The sequence below is a fragment of the Octopus bimaculoides genome, chromosome 4, assembly GCF_001194135.2.
Source record: "Octopus bimaculoides isolate UCB-OBI-ISO-001 chromosome 4, ASM119413v2, whole genome shotgun sequence".
NCBI lineage: Eukaryota > Metazoa > Mollusca > Cephalopoda > Octopoda > Octopodidae > Octopus > Octopus bimaculoides.
The window spans coordinates 116,985,671-116,993,393 of NC_068984.1; the positions used below are offsets into that span (position 1 = coordinate 116,985,671).

Below are 7,723 nucleotides of genomic sequence, written 5' to 3' on the forward strand. Positions count from 1 at the left end.
TCTGTTCCAAGACAATTCAGTCATGCTTATCGCTCGTGCATTGTTTGTGTGTCTGTGTGTACATCATATATATATATATATATATATGGACACCGTCTTGAAGGATTTAGTCAACCCTATTATTTATATTATTTTCCCAAAATTTGGTGTTTTTGCCGTTGGCATGGGACGTAAACAGACTAACACCAGTTTTCAAGGAGTGTGGAGAAAACAAAAAGCGTGCCTGCACACACTGTATACACACACACACACAAGCACGCGCGTATGATAGGCTTCCCCACAGTTTCCGTCTTCTCTATTCTCTTACAATGTATTCGTCAGCCCGTGGTTACAGTAAAAGACACTTGCCCTGAATGCTTCGCCGTGGGACTGAACCAGAATCAATAAGGTTGTGAAACGAAATTCTTAACCATGCAGCCATGCCTACACCCCTGCAATTGTCTCTTGTTTTAAGCAGAACTCGCTTTGTACGGTTTTGAAGCACTATTTCGTCATCTGTTTAGTGTGATAAACTCCCTTCTTTAACCTAACCCTTAACTTGGAATTTTTTTCTTTCCCTTTTTTTTAAAAAATATTTTCTGGGATATATTCAAGGTGGAATGATAGTTTCATGTGTCAAGAAAGTCTACTTCTCTACAATAACATTAAGGTATGGTTTGAGGTTAAGAAACTAGCTTTGCAACCTCGTGGTTCCATGTTCAGTCCCATGGCACAGCACCTTGCGCAAGAGTTTTCTACTATAGATCTGGACTGACCAATGCCTTGTAAGTGAATCTAGCTGACGAAAATGAAGGGAAGCCCGTCGTGTGTGTGTGTGTATAATGTATGTATGTATATATTTGTTTATTAATGTGTTTGTTCCCCTCCTCACCTCTTGGCAACCGGTGTTGGTTTGTTTACGTCCCTGTAATTTATAAGTTCAGCGAAAGAAACCGAGAGAATAAGTACCAAACCTTAAAAAGAAGAAAGAAATGGGGTTGGTTTGTTTGACTAAAGGTGGTGCCCTATCATGGTCGCAGCCTAATAACTGAAACAAGTCAAGGATTTAGTATTTTAGATGAGCTTCAAAATAGAAAGAAGTTCAACCGATACTACGTACGGAACAGTTTGATATAAAATTTTTTAATTCATATTTTTTGGCTTTGCCAGGTGTCTTTAGGAGTTTGAATAATATGTAGTATTTAAATTTTCTTCATATGTGAATTATTTATGGCAATTATGATAAATTTTTCTAAAAGTCCCAAATGGAGATTGCTGGAAAAAAACAAAGCATATTTATCCTTTTCTACCCAATTGCAGTAATACACATAGTATCAAATGCGAATGTGTATGAAATATCAATGAATGATACAGATAGGAAATGCCCCCCCCCCAAAAAAACGTTTTCAAAACAGTCAATATTTTTGTAGTTCAAAAATTGCGATTTATGACGTAAAATGTCCTCTAGAATTAGCCAGAGCTAATAACAGCAAACTTTAACTACTAAATATTGTTAAACACTCCTCTGCAAATGCAATGTACATAAGCAATTCACTTTAGATACAATGAACAATCGGTAGTGAGACTGTTTTTAGCAGATCCCCACATGGGGCTCATGGCTGGGAATGGGTTAAAACATTATTAATGGCAAAGGCGCGCCGTACTATTACGACAACGACAGCTTTACGGCTCCATTAGGAGTTAAGCCCTCTCCGTTTACAATGTACACTACGAATGTACGTATAATTCTAATTATTATAATGGTGTTCTGTGCTTATGTTTTGCAGTTTGTGTCGGTGTTTGATTTGTAACTATACACACACATGCATTTAACATTTTGATATATATAAGTAGATATGCTGCACACGCTTGTATATGTATGTATATATGGGTGTGTCGTAGGTTAGTCGGTTGTTTTATATTTATTGTAATATGGTGCCGTTGAAGAACTAAGAGCATGAAATGATTATATGCCTGCATATATATATATATATATATATAATCTATATATATATATATATATATATATATTATGATTGACCGTTGACTGAACACTATTCAATTTTTTTTCTCCGTGTTTTTCTCCTTGTCTCCGTATTCTTTCTGTTGAAGAGCGTAGCTCGAAACGTCAAAGACTTTCCGTATTCCCGAGCGTCATACTAATATATACTTTTATTTACACCACCTGTCCTCGTCTGTTGTTGTTATTTGTATATTCTCCCATATATATATATATATATATATATATATATATATATATATATATATATATATATATATATATATATATACTGTGTGTGTGTGTAAAATACTTTGGGAGAGTCGTATATTTTGACTGCGTCAAAGCTACGGCAGGAGATGAAATGTTCTCTGGTAATCAAAATCCAACATATGTGATCGGCGGAATTTACTCAAAACCAGCCGAATTTATTGGTGGTCCCCCAGAGTGCTGTGCAAGTCCTTCTCTTATTTCATATGTCACCAAATAAGATAAAATATAAATCTTCGTAGATGGCCCAAAGCGCCAGGAAGTCAGCAAAGCATTAAGTCACCGGACTGAACTCCACTCTGATCCATCCACTTGTAATTCAGTGGGCGTAAATAATAAATAAAATTGAATATAATATGCGGCAAAATGGGACAAAATTCGAGCTCATCTTTTGGGAAAAGAGGATGCGATGAAGCAATCACATACCGTTCCCTCGGTAGAGCTTTTCATAGCTGTCGAATAATGTCGATGACTTATGTGTAACTCTGGACGATAAACTACATGAACAATTAAGTCGATATGCTCCACAAATCGTACTTATGGATCCTTAGAACTTTCTATTCTGGAGATCTTAATGCAATTCCCACTTTTCTATTTTTCCTCGGTCTCACCTTGAATAACTGGCACTACGTCGGTTACGACTACGAGTGTTCCAGTTGATCCGATCAACAGAACAGCCTGATTGGCTTCTGTTTTCCGCAGGTCACGTAAACACTTACAGCTCCTTCCGAGCATTTTGTTTAGTTTGTTTTTGTTGAGCTATGATTTTTCACGACTTGTTTTTGTTGTAGCAATTGGAAATGCATTAAGTAATGCTGAGCATTTTTAGGCAATTGAATGCGTGACTGTGGTAAGAAATTTGCTTCCTAACTATACGGTTCTGGGTTTAGTCCCACTGCGTGAAACCTTGTGCAAGTGTCTTCTACGATAGTCTGGGCCTGACATAAAGCCTTTTGAATAGATTTGGTAGACGGAATCCAAAAGGAGCCCCCGTGCAAGTGGCTGAGCACTCCACAGACACGCGTACCCTTAACATAGTTCTCTGGGAGATTCAGCTTGACACAAAATGTGAGAAGGCTACCCTTTTGAAATACAGATACAACTCATTTTTACCAGCTGAGTGGCCTGGAGCAACGTGAAATAAAGTGTCTTGCTCAAGGACGCAACGTGCCACCGGGAATCGAACTCACGACCTTACGTTCGTGATCGTGATCCGAATACTCTAAAGGTCAAAGAAAATTATAAAGTGAGCGTGGACGAATATATCACGTATACCGCCTATGACAATAGCTAAAAGTATGACGCATATTTTAATGATTTTTCGATCGATAGGAAATTTATTTCGATGAATTAAACTAATATTTCTGATGATCTTTATTTTGTCCAGCAGCCTAACTTTAAATTGTTTGAATAATCGGTAGCGTGAAACCAACCTTGTTTGTAGTTCAAGAAACTTCAGCTTCAAATGAAAATAACAAACTCTATATATTGAGTATTCCCTTCCCCAATTATTTTTTAAAAAAGAAGGAAAAGCATATACACACAGTGTAGTCGACTAGTTGTGTGTACGTTTTCAGTTGACCCAAATGACTTCTTAAAATTCTACCTTATACAGGTTTTATTGTTCGTAATCATTATTTGCGTGATCCAATGAGTAATACATTCATGTCATTTTCATCTCCCTCGTTCTTTCTTTCTTTCTTTCTGTCTGTCTGTCTGCTTCATTATGTTTGATTTATTCTTTGACTCATTGTATATTTTCTGTACGACTTAGAAAAATGCATAAACAAAACAGACTCTCTCTCTTTCTCTCTCTTTCTCTCTCTCTCTCTCTCTCTCTCTCTCTCTCTCTCTCTCTCTCTCTCTCTCTCTCTCTCTCTCTCTCTCTCTCTCACTTTTGCTCGCTCGTCCTTATTACAGCTCTTTCTGTGTTCCATTTTTGCTAAGGGCACGACTTCTCTCATCAATCGAGCTATTATATTACTTAAACGCATTTTTGTTTTTTTTCTTTGAGCAACTTATCAAGCAGAGATTTGCTCAAAAACGTTTCAAATGTGAGCGTGCCATCTTTTATTTAGGACGCTGTTTAAGGACAAGACAGTTACGATCAGGTAGACGTTTGATCTCATAAGGACATAATGTAATCGTAGATTAAATACTAACTGACGTAACATATTCCCTTTAATACGATGGGGGGGGGGGTAAGCATATGATTAAAGGGAAGATTGGCTTCTGTTTTCCGCAGGTCGCGTAAAAACTTACAGCTCCCTCTCCTGAGCATTTTGTTTAATTTGTTTTTGTTGATGAGCTATGATTGCAAACGCATATCCTTCAAAGTGGGAGGTAGTAATCCGGCTATTGTCCCCTGATAAACTGTTTTGATGATCGATGTTACTATCATCACGGAGCTTGAGATCCATGCATAGTCTTCTGCTCATATAGGCTCATCGTTACATCTGATGATATATTGTGTTAGAGTCGTGCAACTTCTTTAGGCATGTATTCTTGGTTATCAGACAAAGAGTGTTGCTGAAAGAGCTGCCTTCCAAGTCTTATGATGTCATCAGCCTGCAAACTTGGTCAAGCCTGCAAACTTCGACGCTTGGTGGTTAAAAGATGTTGCCGAAGGGATATGATGCGACATTCAAAGGCATTTGGGATCGATGTTAAGCCGCCTTGTTTACGTTTTAGATAGAGGCGGTCTTCGCCACTGTTTATGTGGAAATTATGTGTACTTGTTAGTATTTTTTGGGCTTTCACATCGTATGTATGTATGTATGTATGTATGTATGTATGTCAGTCATTATTCAGTTTTATCTCAAGATTTCTTGCCAATAAAGATCTAACCTAGATCCAAGGCTCCTTCATTGGAAATTCAAAACCATCAACAGAATATGTATGTATGTATATGTGCAGATTTGTGTTTCGTTTATGTATGTATTCTCATGCATATAGTTGCATGTCTGGACATGCTTATGTATGTGTGTCTTTTGCCTCTGTGTTTGTCCCCCACTACCTTTTGAGATTTGGTATTTGTGAGTTTATGCCAATCTTACGCATTTTTTTAAAAAGTATATACCAACGGAACGCACTTAACCATTAATTTTTCCTTTTTCTGTCCGGGGGATATTCCAGATTTTGCTTACAGTGAATGGCATGTAACTCTTATGACTCTCTAACTTATTTGAACATTTTTACATTTTATCCACTATTTCAAAAAGAAGAGTTTATCTTTGTGTCCCACAGGATGGGAACCGCTGTGTGAGACTAAGTTATTCAGTTCATCTTGCCCTCTTTTTCTTTTTCGTTCTTTGTTTTTTTGTTTTTTTTTTAATGTTTGATTTAGAGAGGAAAGGACAATGCCGATGATCCTTTTCAGAGTATTTGAGACTGGTGTGAAGGTCTGTATTCTTGGACTAGTATCCTTACCCAAATGCTTGGTTTCAACAGAACCAGAGGCGGTGTTAAACCAAGTAACAGATTAAGTCTGGCCTCATTTCCAAAAATAACAAAGTTTATACTATGTTAATGGGGGTCTGAGGTCAGAAGGAAATCAGAAATGTTTCCGGAGATGTTTACGTATAAAAATGAAACAATATTAATCATTGATTGATGATGTTTGTTTTTCCTTCACTGTTTAATTATAACTAATTAGCTAATGCTGGGAACATTTAAAAACATTAGGTGTGTAACACTAACTTATCTGCAACTATTAACATTGCATCTAGTCAGAATAAAAACAATCTCCACTAATGTGTGCGCGAGCGTTTGATAGGACATCCGTTTCTCGTTAGCTAATGCCGGGAACATTAACACTCTAATTGCAACTGCTAACATTGCGTCTACTCAGAATTATGTATGTATGTATGTGAGAGAGAGAGCGAGGTTTCAAATTTTGGCACAAGGTCAGCAATTTTAGAGGAGGAATAAGTCGATACCATGGACCCCAGAGTTCAACTGGGACGTATTTTATCGACCACGAAAGGATGAAAGCAAAGTCGACCTCGGCGGAATTTGAATTGAGAACGTAAAGACAGACATTTTACCCGGCGTGCTAATGAGTATACCAACTCGCCGCCTTAAAAAAAAATAAAACAAAACAAGGTATCATTATCCCTCATAAATGTGTGTGCATGGATATGTGATAGAAAATCATTTCTGCTTAGTGACCTGCTTGGTAAAAAGTTTTCAGGGTTATCCGTTAAGGGTAACACTAAACTGAATGTTCCTCAAAGAGGACTTGAAGTCAGCATAGCCAACTTATGACATAGTCCAGTAATTCCTGAAGTTTTGGGGGTTGCTGCCCCCTTGGCACCCAAGTGATATTCTCAGCGCCGACGACGACCACCACCACCACCACCCCTCATCCTCATAAACGGAGACCATTTTCTGAAACAAATTCAAAACAACCTTATTTCACAAATAAAACTTTAACCTAATAAACCCATTATTAACACATCCATCACCCCCGTGTAGCCACGCCATTATCGCCTCACTTTTGTTCAACGCCCCCCTCCCCCCGGAATCATTTCACTCCTCCCAGGGGAGGGGGCAGTAACACCCACTTTGGGAACCACCGACATAGACGATCATTAGAGTGTATAGTCGAAACCAACTGATATTCTAAGCACGCAGCCCGATAACGGTACCCTTTCGGCTTTTTTTTTAAACCTTAAATAACCTTTGTTTTTCACGTTTCTGCTCTGTCATGACCACTGCCACGTGGCTGAAAAGTATCAAGACAATTTGCCAACGAACTCCGGAACCATTTAACCACAGTGCGCGTACGTTGTGTGTGTATTTTTACTTTCCATCAAGTACATCATTAATTTAATATTTAATCTCCAGACGTAATCAGAACGTCTATGAACCGAGTTGTTTGTTCTTCCGATTTTTCTTTCTTTCATTCTTTTTTTCATTCTTTTTTTTTTTTTTAATCTTTCTCTTAACTGTAAGGAAACACTTGTTTTAATGGTAGTCGGGTTTCTTCTGTGTCTATTCCTTAATGGTGGGCAACAATCTAATTAGAAATTTGAATGTTGCGAGGGTGTGATGGGGACAAAGAACCTTAGAGAGCAGAGGTGCTTGCCACTTAATATTTTGTGGTGGTTTGTTTTCTAACGAACCCGATGAATCGGAAATGTCGTTCTCGAGGTCGTTCAGCAGATGTCATGAAATACGGGGATGAAAGTGTAAACACTTCAAGAGTCAATATCCATCTGAGTCGCTGTTGGTGGCGTTGTTGTACTGAAAATACAACAAAAAAATAGTACAGTAACGGAAAAGAATTAGAATCAGTTGGTTATAACCTATCTACCTATCTATCTATCCACACACACACACACACACACACACACACACACACACACATACAAGAAAGATAAATAAAAGAATATAAAAAAATTATCGTTTCCGTTAAGAAAGGAGAGAAAATAGGGTACAGGTGGAAACATTAGCTGTTTAGTTGTTTCCTGT

General features: G+C 37.8%; 1 protein-coding gene and 1 long non-coding RNA gene across 3 annotated transcripts in view; one reads left to right on the plus strand and one right to left on the minus strand.

The window, feature by feature from the left end:
- LOC106882727 (tetraspanin-33) overlaps positions 1-7,723 on the plus strand; it is an 82,973-nt gene that overhangs the window by 38,021 nt on the left and 37,229 nt on the right. The window lies entirely within an intron of this gene.
- The window catches only part of LOC128247624 (uncharacterized), an 18,129-nt gene continuing 16,287 nt past the window's right edge, over positions 5,882-7,723 (minus strand). For both annotated transcript variants that reach the window (XR_008263997.1, XR_008263996.1), the window contains exon 3: positions 5,882-7,495. This is a non-coding gene — a long non-coding RNA (uncharacterized LOC128247624). The remainder of the gene's footprint in view (positions 7,496-7,723) is intronic.